Source organism: Phaethon aethereus (assembly GCF_964289735.1).
Source record: "Phaethon aethereus genome assembly, chromosome: 2".
NCBI classification, from domain to species: domain Eukaryota; kingdom Metazoa; phylum Chordata; class Aves; order Phaethontiformes; family Phaethontidae; genus Phaethon; species Phaethon aethereus.
This window is the reverse complement of record NC_138582.1, coordinates 57,632,968-57,645,922: the sequence shown is the minus strand read 5'-3', so window position 1 is coordinate 57,645,922 and position 12,955 is coordinate 57,632,968. Positions and strand designations below refer to the sequence as shown.

At 38.6% G+C, this 12,955-nt stretch overlaps 1 protein-coding gene across 1 annotated transcript in view; it reads right to left on the bottom strand.

The window, feature by feature from the left end:
- The window catches only part of PTPRM (protein tyrosine phosphatase receptor type M), a gene marked incomplete at its 3' end in the record, with an annotated part of 489,914 nt that overhangs the window by 232,297 nt on the left and 244,662 nt on the right, over positions 1-12,955 (bottom strand). The window lies entirely within an intron of this gene.

The window sequence follows — 12,955 nt, the reverse complement described above, 5'->3', positions numbered from 1 at the left end:
CATACCACAACAGCTTTTTGCTGAACCTTTGTTTTTTCCTTACTTGGTAGAGCCCCACCTGCAGAGAGGGTATACAGCCAGACCTCTCCACTCACTCTGCAGTCCTCTAGATGAACTGAGCCTCTGTTGTTCCTCAGTATTCCACCTATTTTCTTATGCCTCACTGGTACAAATCATGAGGTGAATGGACAAAATAAAGCCTACCAATTCAGAAAAGAGGAAGTTTTCCTCCCAAAGGAGCGCACTGCCTGTCATGCCTGAAGCTTAGCCAGGTAGTTCTTACTCATTCTCCTGCTGGTGCCTGCAGCATTTTTCACGCTGCTCTCCTTCTGCCAGCTTCAGCAAGGTATCAAGCAGTGGAGTCTGACAGTTGCAGCTCTGACCTGAAGGACCAGCAAACCCAGTTCTAGCCCCTGGCACTTTAGCATCCCATTTAATCGTTCATCTTGCCTCCTTCTCTGCGCCTCTCTGTTTTCCTGAGAATATGGAGCAGAGACTGACAGACAGGATCAATGTCCATTGCAGCTGCAATTCACAGCTCATTTCTCTGGAACTTCACACTTTACCTCTTACCACAAGTACAATGCTTTTTCAGAAACTCAATGTCAGTATCACAGAGACATTCAGCTGTAAACCCAAAACTTGGGTTTAGAATGAAAACTCAAGACACCCAGACTGCACAGACCTACTGAAATAAGAGATGAAGAAAGGAATGACATGGTGATTTTCTGCCAGTCCATGATACTCCAGTAGCTGGAGACATCTGGTATATGTTAGGTACCATTTGAAAGACATCTGAACAATAGGGATGAAGAATTTACTTCTTGTCTAGGCAAACTATGGGCGTGGTTTAGCTCTGTAATCACAACTCTTGTGATTTCAATTCCAGATTGGACTCTATTGTCCTTCCTCAGGAAGTAAAGGATGAGCAGAACAAGAAAATGTAAAAATTTAAGATGAAAACAGAATAATCTAAGATTTAAGATATTATTCACTGCAGCTCTTTTAAACTCAAAATTTAACTAATTATAATAATGTAATAATGTACAGGCTTTGTCACAGGTTGCCTAAGTGGTCTTGTTCAAATTACTTAATATCTTTTCACATCAATCCCTCTGAGTGAAGTGAAAGTCATAGTACTCTAGCATCAGTATCAGAGGATATCGCATATGATTTCATGAACACCTGCAAGGAACTTGCATACTTCAATGATGGAGACCATAAGCACATACAAACTTCAGACTTGATTCCACACACTGAATCAGGGCCACATGTGATTCAGCAGTCAATTTAAGACATGTGCTTTGCTTGAAACAACGCTACTTGTGTTTTAAGTCAAACACATGCTTTAAGAGTTCACCAGCACTGGTAGAAGTGATCAGGCTGTCAGTGCACTTCACTGAATTGAACTACCTTCCAGGGAAGAACAAAACAGAACAGCTGAGAAGGAGACATGGGAAGTTCACTCTTCCCTGCAGAGAAACTACAACATTAAACACTTAAACATTTTTTAACAATGGAGACTACAACTCTTACTTTAGCTATATTTATGCACACCATATTTCATCCATGTTTCTCCTTACTTGGTAAAACCCCACCTTGCAGAGGTTATATACTCACTCTACAGTTCTCCAGACAAACAGATACTCTGCTGCTCCTCAGTAGTCTAAATACTATGTTATGCCTCAGGGGCACAGATCATGAGGGAGTGAAATATCACTTCATCTACTGGCGTGAAATATCTTTTCATCTATTGGGGAACAGACTATATGCCTCATGAGCCAGCTGCTATCAAAGTAACAATGTTTGGTTTGGTTTTGGAAAACAAATCTCAGGATTTGTATACATCTATAGTTAAGACCAAACAAGAAACAGGGAAAATATTTTACTTGTTTGGTTTGCCCTTATTCAATTTGATTTGATATCCAATCTATACATGACTGCAAACAATTTGAGGTTGGTTGCAAACTTTGTCAGACAGTTTTGTGAAAGCTCACATTCAACCGTGATGGAGTGATTTTTATACTGTAATTAATTTTCATCTGAGTTCTCCTACAACAGACTGAAGTTCAAAAAGAACTCTTCTTTGCTCAAAATACCACATGATTTATCAGATCTGGTAACAGACCACGGTTTTTTGAAATCCAATTTACAAAAAACTGCAGAGTGCAGTGAGGAAAGAAACAATGGGCAAGATTTTGGGTGGTGTAATTTCACAACTTTTTAACACATTTTTATTTCAGTCAATAGAAACACATTGGTTCTACACAGCTGCATGTCAAATCCAAAGGAGCAGTCAAATTTGTTAATATAAAGAACTGCTTTATAGTTAAGACTAGAGGAAGAAAAGGAGCACTTTACCCTCATGATTTTTCATACTGTCCATTATTTGGGTTATAAAAGAAAGAAATCAAACAAAGAGAAGGCAAACAAAGAAACAAAGGGACAAATTACTCATGAGCAAAATCAAAATCCTAGTATCATGTTGATGTCATTGTCTTGCTGAGTCCAATCATTTTTAAGTGAAACCAAAGACTAAGCTACCAGTGTGCACAAAGCTGGCGAAGATCCAGAAACAGCTGCTGGAGTAAAGAGGGGCACATTAAAGGTTGGTCATCTTACTTATCTAAGAACACAGCGTGTTGTGGCAGAAAGCAAAATAATTAAAAGCAGCAAAGAACAACTGTAAATTCGTAAAAAACTTGAAACACTGGTTTCATCTGGGATATCTCTACCTCTGGTCATGGAGCAACCACAGCCATTGATAGCAAGTTACTAAGATTATTCAGGTAAAAGTAAATGACCGCAGAATATAGCCAGCATCTCCTGGAAAGATTTCAAGTTATGGTATTTAAAATTCTTACCAATCTTTCACTATTACTTGCTAATAGGATTTCCAAAAAACCCCACATCCCTCCTTCTCCAAAAATAGATGCCTCCCACAGAAAAGCAGTGCCTCTATCAGTCTTCTAAACGCACCCCCTGACACTTTAAAAAATGTTGGGATGCAAGCCCTGCAGAGCTTCAGTGCTAATGAGAGAAAGAACTATGAGACAGCAAAACTGAAATGATAGTCACTTGCAAACCAAAAGAGGAAGAAATAATCAGTTATATATACATATTCTATAGTGAAAAGCAGACTATGCCTGTTTTAGTTTGAGCAGATTGTATTAAAAAAATTGCTTTTTGAAAATTTTTTTTTTTTAAAAATATTCTTTTTAATGATAGTCTTTCAGTTATAGTCATTGGTCTTCCACAGTCAAAACACCAGTGAAGGAAGATGAACGCAAGGGTGTATGTACCCTAAAATTATCAGGATGCTAACTTTGAGCAGTAGCCTGTGGGGATCCCTTCTGAACCCTTCAAGTTATTGCAGATTTAAGAGCATTGAGAGGCAGGATTAAGCCTCCTGCATATGTTTCCCCCAGCACTTTTACTAATGTGATCAACATCTACAGCGTCACAATGGAGAGAAGGTGTCAAGGGGACACCTTAGGACAAGACTTAAGTATAAAAAACCCACATCTCAGGGCAACCCCACCACAGATAGTTTTCTGTCTCTGGACTAAACCACTTCCCAGCATCTGAGAACTGGAAGATTTTCACTTATGGCATGTGCTGATACTCAGCCTCTTTTTCCTGCCAGAGATGCCAGCAGTCTACTGGGCAAAAGAGAAAAGCTAGTATCTCCCAAACTATTCTGCTGTCAGTAAGGTTGTAACTAACACCATTCTTCTTCAGCATGAAACCAGATGCAAGATCATGCTTCCACTGATTTTGTTTTATCATCTACTTTTGAAGTATTGTATAGTTAAACTTTACGAATCTGTATGAGCTTCAACAATTTCTCCTAGTTTATATTGAAAGAAACTGAAGCTCAAAAGAAATGCATTATCTGCTGAAGGTTACAAAGCATCAACAAAAGCCGTGGAATCTTAATTCTCAGTCTCACTTCTAACCCATTAGAACATAGCACTCAACAGGTTCTTCTGTACTTTGTGGCCAGAACTGGTTAGTTCCAAAATGTGGGAGCTCAGAAATAATAAAATACATACTCGCAGCTCACTGCAGTAAAATGAGTAGGCCAAGTTCTTAATATGAGCCAGCTTGAATCCTCACTCAATTCTCCTTAAATTCAACTGTGAGATGTAGTAGAGGTCTACTTTTTCCAGGGAGTACTAGTATCAGCTTATCACTAGGAGAATTCTTTTTGTGATATTTCTAGCTGAAACACAACCTAAAAATATAGGAATTCTTGGGAGAGAACGACGATATTTAGCCAATTATACAAGATTCATTGAAAGCACATTCTAATAACCATCCAAGGCATCAGCTCACTACTTACAAAAAATAAGTGTAGCTGTTGCTTGAAACTAGATGAGGCATTGGACTTGGATTTAAGCTTTTAGTAATGTATTGTTACAAGCAGTGGATACAGAAACAGGAATGAGTGATATAATCCTGTACGAGACAGTTTCCTTAACTTTTTCATCTCTTACTTTCCAATTCATGGCTACACATATCCCACGAAGCCTGTGTCTTCAGGCTGCCACTCACAGTTGCAAAATATATTGGTCTAATCATCAATAACAACTTTTTAAAGTTAGTAGTATTTTTAAAGTGTTAGTTTCCATGCAATGTTTTGAGAGAGCTGATATGAACTCTTCATTTTATAGTAAAACTTAAATCTGAACCAATGCAAATTGAATCTAATATTTCTTTATGTTGTCATTTTATAGGTATACTCTGAATGGCGAGTCATTTAAATTCTAATACATTTAAATAAGGAATGAAAGAAAAACATCACTCGATATATTTTTGTCAAATTACATTATTACTCCTCCACAATCAAAATCAGATTTTAAGTATGAATGATACAAACAAGATTACATTCCAAATCTGCAACAGAGATTTTAGCTGCTTGTTTAAAATGACATACCTAGCTATTCAGTAATCATTTTATAATAACCCCTTTCATTTCTAAATCTACTTAGCCATCAGCCACTAGTGAGGAAAATGCTGGCAGTGGTTTTTATAACCACACATTAGTTTTACATTTCATGACAAGCTAATTCTAAAGAGTTCGAAAGACAGACAAGCATGCGTTCTTAAGGTTTTCTTTCTTTTGCACGAAGGAAGCACATATCTAACTGAGAAATGAAAAATAAAGAGTGCAGACATATACTTTTCACTTCACACATATGGCAGTGACAATTTATCCCAACTTCACCCCAGGAACCTCCGTGAATAGGTAAATCAACAAGAAATAAAAGGTTGTGACAAATACCTCTCAGAAGAATTACTATGGTCAGATGGCAAATGAAGTGCCTATTTCTGGTAAATCCATTGTTGGTAGATACTTGGATCAGACCGATCTTTGAGGAAAATTAAAGTCAAATGACCTTTGTTGCACGTATTGTCCCTCTCGATTGACTCTACCATCACAGGTGTTTAACCCTTTTTCTGAGTTGATCACATGGCTGGTTTACAGTGTCATTATTGTCCCTTTCTATCACATGTCCACAGTATGTTAACAAAACAGAGGTCATTATCTCCTAATCTGACACATAGACACATTTAACCAGACATGTACCTCCACACCTGTGGCAACCTTCAGAAGTTGGCACAGGTAGCAGACTTCTAGACCAATTTATACAGCGTGCAGCCCAGACGCTGCACATACTTGAGAAGCCACAGGCAACACTAATGAAGCTGAAGGTCTGAGGAACTGCTCTTGTGGCCATCTGAAATACCTCCTTCACACAGTTACCACGCAACAGCATTGTCTTCGCTGAACATGAAACCATCGGTAATACAGGATCAATACAGAAACTTTCAGATACTCTAACAGATGGTGCAGGTGGCTGGCTCATAATTAAGTATATTCATGGGAATAACAGACATAATTTGATCATGCACCTTGAACAGGGGAAATGGCATTAATGTAACATCCACTCTTCTACTCAGAGGTCAAAAAATGGGAACTCAGGAGAACATTTAGGAGAAAAGTTCTGTATAAACATTTAGAAGTTCTGGTGTAAGGGAAAAGTATTTTTCCTAGCCCATTTTCCTGGAAATGGCTGGAATACATCTAAAACATTGTAGTATGGCAAACTATTCTCTTCACACACTAATACAGTACATTTATTTTTGTACAGTAAGTGACCCAATCACCTTCTAATTGTGACTAATATTAATGGCAAAGCATGCACTGTTTGCTCTGTTGTGTGACACACATGTTTGAACTCATTAAGTTTTACAGTACAGTTGTTTGAGTTGCCCCTGAAGTCAACTGGAGAAAAGATAAACCATTGTGTAAATTAGTGAAGGTTTCAGCTGCTCAATACCTGCCATGAAAGTAGAAGCCCAGAGACTGTTTATTATGTTGTGCAAAAGAATAAATGGGCAATGCTGTTTCATAGATCAGTCAGAATAAGATGTAGCAGCGTGTTCTGGTTATCACTGTGGCCTATTGTTACTGACAAATCACATTAATTCAGAGCTGTTACATACAGTGGTGTTAGCTAAATTGGGAATTGAAAACAGGCCTTTATTGAACCTAGATGACAGGACAACATGGTCGTATAAACCTAAGTAAAAGAGAAAATGCCAACAATCGATGTTACTCGTCTACAAAGAATATTTACCATTCCTTCTAATCTGACATGTGCAATCAACCTTAACCAAAGGATGTAGAGTGAGAATGGTTTTGACAAATAACTCTCAAATGCATAAACCTGATAAATGAATCAGATTCTCTGCAACAACTGGTAAAAGAAACTTTGAACTTACACATATGTCAAAAGGGAACAGAATATTCTGTTTCCTACTGCACTACTATGTGCTAACTACTATTAACACCTAAGTACAATATTAAATGAGAGGTAAGTACCGTAAAGTTGAGAAGATGACTTTTAATTTGTAACAAGACCCTTTTCCCAAAAGAATCGCCTACATAATTCCCAGTCAGTCTCAATACAGCTTTTAACTTTATTCTGTTTAGGCCCATCCTCAGGAGTTTTCCAGGAGCTTCACACAAGCGTGAAGAGTTACTAGCTACTGAGTAAATGAAGGTGCTTTTTCACCCACCAATCTGAACTACCATCTTTGTATACTCTGTAACTAATAAACTGTGCCTCAATATCAGTTGCAACATTGCATTCTGATTCCTTTCTCAAGTTAGCACAAACAAGAACAGTACTTTACTCAGACTTTCTTAAAAGAAGCAAAATACAAACATCTTCTATGCGATCTGGGTAACTCATCAAGTTTTGATTGTTTTAATTTAGAATGATGTGAGAACTTACATAAATGATACAGGTAAAGTAATTTTTGGTTTTCGGTGTATCGGGTCACCTTGTATGAAAGGAATTTCTTGCCGATTATCTTTCCCATTCAATAACTACACATAATGTCTTTATACATTAAAGTACTTGAAAAGTACCTACATTAAGAGCATACACTTGTTGACTTGGTTGGTTGAATATATTCAGCCTTTTGTTTCCCTGCTGTATCACAGTATCTAGAAAAGTTCTTGAAGAACATCCCCCCTCCCGCCCCGACATTGCTCCCTCTTTGGCAGATTTCTTTAAATTTTCCTGTGACAGCTGAAGAAGTAACTTGCCGCCAGTGTTCTCTGCTATACCATTCCCTGTAAAAAGCAAACATAAGAAAATATGCTTGCTGATGAAGGAATTTATAGTGTTATACTGTACTACAAAATACAGAGGAAACCAGCCAATCCTTGCTTCTGACATGTTTGCAACAAAGAATGAAACTTCCACTGGAGGAGGAAGGAGAAGAGCTGGGAAAAAGGAGTGTAGCAAATGCTAAACTGCTTTAAAGTTAATTCTATTTTTCCTCATAAGATTGAAGAGTCTCCTACGTTTCCCACAAAAATGCATATACCTGGGACTTTGATGTCTGCCTCAGATACAGAAACATATGATACTACTGACAAAAATGGTAGACATTAGAAATAGAATACAAGCACAGAATAAAGAATAAAAAAGGAAAATAAACATGCTTTTGTGCAAGATGTATCACAGGTTAGTTAAGTCTGTGTCTTTTATCTTCTTTAAGCCATGCTTTATTTTCACACATGGTCTTGAGCCCGTGTTATTTATTTTCTTTCTCTAGTCATAAAGATTAATCTTTTATCAGGACTACATTTCCCTACGTTGCCTGCAGCATCCCCTGCTTTAATCGCTACAGGTCACTTTGCATTTGGTTATGTCGTTTTGCTTCCTTCCCCTCTTCTAAATTTGGTCCTGTCAAATGGATTAAAGATCATGTGCATTTATGCCAGAACCATAGCTGACATGGAAGAACACAAAGCAGACATCAAATATTCAGGAAAGTGAAGGTTATGGGAGGCTGCTAAATTACCTGTGATCCTGAGCGAAGGAGAGGGGCCAGGACTAGATTATGGTTTCACTGGTTAAAGACAGGCAGTTGCTTTACTGCTGAGAAATAAGCCAGCTCTGCGGGTCACTCAGGAGCCCTGGATCACAGTTCTACCACAGAGCTCAAGGAAAACACAGAAGAGGTGACCGGTAAAAGTCCTCCAGAAATCAGCTGGTATGACAAACTACAAACTGCATATGACAGCAATTACATAAATCTGAAAACTGTCTAATTCTATCACCAGTGACCCAGGATTCAAAGTCCATTAAGCATTGTTTTTTCCAATTGAACTGAACTAATGGAAAATAATTGCTACTCTGAAAAAGGTCATACATGAAGTAATAAAAAAGCAAGTGCTATACAGTCAGTATTTATATGTTACTCTAATTTGAATTTATAAATTGCTGACATCTGTTATAAATCATGCGGTTTTCTTCCAAGCACAGAAGCTTCTCATCACAGGCTCTCCCCTGTCTCTATCACGACTGTAAAAGTAAAAAATTCAGGATGATAATAAGTTACACAGAGTTTGTGGAGTGCTCAGGTTTTCATCTTTAAGGGTGCTTTTCCTGACAAAACTGGGAGGAGAGTAAAAAGGAAGCAAAAAACCCCCAAAACCCAAAGGCATAAAAAGTAACACGAGCCTACAACAGCTCAAAATCAGCAGCTCCCAGAGCTTTCAGTCATAGAATAGCCACAGACGTGACCTTATTTAAAAATTAAAATTAAGTTTTAAAATGGTTTAATTTTAGAAAACAGGAAATAGTCAGAAAGATATAAACCATGCATTTGAAGTATCAAAATTCGCACTGGCATGATAGGAAATGTAAGCTCTTATTTATAACTCAGAATTGAACCAAATGAGAAGGCGACAGTAGAAAAGCTGCTGATTTTGCATTTGCAGAATGGTCTAGGGGTCACCTGTTATAATCTTGAATTATGATGATGGTTATTCTTTTGCCAGTAATCTACATGCACATAAAAATGGTTTTCTGGATTTAGTACACATATGCACACAAAACCTAGAAATACTCATATACTGTACAACAAAGTTAAGCTAAGAAGTTTCTTGATAACTGAGCATCTGCTTTGTGCTTACGTAAGCTTGCCAGTAGCACAACTGCATTTTAAATTACGTTATATTTGTAGGAACAAATAATTTCATTGACTTGTAAACAGGATTGTGATATTCAGGACTCCGTTTCCAATAGTTAATCTGAAAAAATGGAACGCAGCCATTGATAAGATATTATAAACATTAATTGATCTTGTTGTACTAGATGGTGCAAACACTCCCATGAGGTCCTCCTGACTGGATCTCAAAGTTCAACCACAGAGACAAATTGTAAAAAAAACCTCACAGAAAGACAAAACAACAGAGACTTGAAGTCAGCAAAAGCTCATTTGCTCACATGCTCCATCCAACCCGTCGGCTAAAGTCTGTGTGGATCAGTATTACTCACACAAGTAATAAGGCTTAGTGGAAAGATCCCTGTAGTGGGTAATTTGAAACCTCGGCTCAATTTCTAGCTTAGGCACTTGTCACTGGAAGATCGTAAAAATGCTGCTCAACATCTCAGATTTGAATAACTAAATCCTCTGTTTGTAAAGCACTTTGATATTTATGGCTCAAAGGTGTTACGTCGGAAGAAGACAGTATTACTTTTTCAGTACGCTCTGAAAGTTGAAAGAAAAGCAACAATGAAAGTCAGGGTGTCTGTAGCTATTCCACTGCTGAGGACACTCACCAACTCACACAACCGTGTCGAAGCTGAGTGTATGTGGTAGTCTGCTTCACTAATACATGACTTCAGAAACGTCGACCAACTGGCATCAAGGAAGGCAAGTGCTTAACTCAAGATGAACAGGTGAGTTAGGATGGTGTATGGGGTGCAGCTGCCCAGGCGGGTAGGGCAGCCTCTGTGAGGAGCAGGTGGGGCTGCCCCATGCCGGATACAGCCGGTTCCAGCCGGCTCCAACCAACTCATCGCAGGGCACTGCTGTGAGGAGGGGGAATTTTGTTGCTTCAATTTGTCTTTGTTTCTCACTACCCAAATCTATTTCAGCCGGCAATAAATTAAATTAATTTTCCCCAAGTTGAGTCTGTTTTGCCTGTGACGGTAATTGGTAAGTGATCTTCTCTTTACCTTGACCCATGAGCTTTTCCATCTTATTTCGTCCCCCCGTCCTGCTGAGGAGAAGAGTGAGAGCGCAAGCCAAGGTCAATCCACTATGGACGGGTTTGGTGTTTTGAATATTTAAGCCTGAACCAGGTACAAGTGAGTGTTCCCTGAATGAAGAATACAGTATCAAGACCTCAGTAAACAGCAGACTAAAATAGACAAGAAATTTTTCACTACACAATTTTTTTTGTTTAATTTTTGATGAATTCACAGTGTATTAAATATTGGAGCAGAAAGCAATAATTTTAAATCATATCAGCACTAGCAGCATGTAACCATGCTAATTAAAACAATATTATTTTTAAAAATTACAGAAGACTACTTGAGACATACAAAAAGGCAGTATCCAAGAATGAACATCTTTCTTCTGACAACTACATTTCTGTAAGTCTGCAAAATTATTAAAGACACAGACATTTTTTACTCCTGCTAAATAGTTAGTTAGGTGTGCTACAGAATAATATTTTTAATTAAGAATTAAATTAAACAGGGAGTTTGCATGGATAGAACTTTCAAGAAGCCTTGAAGCACATTACTGTTAGACCTCTGAGAGAATATTTTGACCAGGATTTTCCTACTCCTTATTTATATGGAGATTTGACTACCTTAGTGCATATTTACAAGTATTCTAATACAGCAGTTCCCAAGTAGAAAAAAACCACAACACTAGACCCATAAAAAGTCAGGTCTTTTAAAAGTTAAAGCAGAAGACGCTCAGAAGCATTTAAGTCCACTTCAGCCCTTTCACTGAACACTGCATCTAATACTACCATTAAGAATATAAATGAATATGGGTTGGAGGGACTGGTCCCTCACGATGCAGTCCTTGCTTAGGACAGGAGAAAAAACTTAGTAGGCAACAGCATGGAACCACTTAAGTGGTAATTTATATGATAATGTTTAGCATGGTACAAAGGCATTCTTGATTTAACTTCACTGACCTGAGGCTTCTTCTAACACTGGCTTGTGCCTACAACAAAACAGATACCGTTCTTGGATGTGTTACAGTTGTTCAATATGGCCACACAACTATCCCTGGAGAAAATCTGGTTTAAATTATGAGCTAAAATAGGAGAAGAAAAATCCTTCTACAAGCCCAAAAGCAGTTGTTTTCTCTGAATTCACGAGCTAATTCAGCCACTGCATAGCCATACATGTGGCTGTCTCAGCAAACCTTCTGTAGCCCAGTACACTGAGGAAAGATTTGCAAGGTCATAAGACTTTGCTGTCTCCAGCATGCTGCAGCGCAGCAATTCCCCACAGAGTCCTGCGGCGCACAGGATCCCTGTAGTGGCTTTCCGCCTACAGCAAAGGGACTTTAAAAGCTCCCGGTCATGCCTGAAGCCCATTAGTGAAAGCAGGCTAAGAAAGGCACGTTTTGCCTTAATAGAACAGGAATGTGGATGAAAGAGGTAACACAGACAAGTCTCACGTGCTCTCAAGTTTCCCATCAAATACGAAATTGAGACCAAAAGTCAAATGTAACTAACACCGGGAGATAGGGGCACATAAAGGTTAACCTCTTATCAGATTCGGGGAACTTCTCATCCTTCCTGCTTAGGGTTGTGTTTGAACATGCAAATGCCCCAGGAGAGATGGTCACCACAGGACCGCCCTGTATCCCTGGGCATGTGCCCAATATCATGACTGACATGAAGTCCTATCTTTTGGAGGCATGCCAAGAATCTCCATCCTTGCTGTCTTGTTTCCTGAGTGACAGGTGTAGCAAAAGCTGCTGGCTCACACAAACAGGAAAACACACTTTTGGTTTTCTTCATTTCTCTCCATTGCCCTTGGCAAAATGCAGCAAGAAATGGAGAACGGAACAAAGGCTCCAGCTATTCTCAGCTGCCTCCAGGAAGTGGTCGGGACCCACCACACACAAACATGTAATGGGATAATGAGGGAGCTCAAGGATGCTGGAAACCTTTGGTTATTCCTACGGCCATCTAGAGATCCTTAGTAAAAGCTTCAAGTTAACCAGACTGTCTGATAAGAAGCAGAAGTGCCAAATGTCTCATCAGTAAGCTTCTTCACAGTACTAGTTGATAGTTTAATTCAGCAGATTCAGGGCCTAGGAAAAAACAGCTGAATAAAGACAAAGGTTGTTTAGTTAAATCAGGCTTTTGCTCAGAACCTCACTGTATGTGAGAAAGAAGCACTATATGTCAATGCTATAGGTAAAACACCAAAACAGGTAGTGTTTACGTGTGCTGTGCAATGTCACATTACATGAGGTAAGAATGCTTTAAAAAGATAAACAAAAAGCTGAAAAAACAGAACCTATTATTATGGCGTTTCTGCCTTCTAGCAGAGGGAAGTCTAAAGCATGGTTATGGCATCTATTTTTACAAGTTCATGCCAAA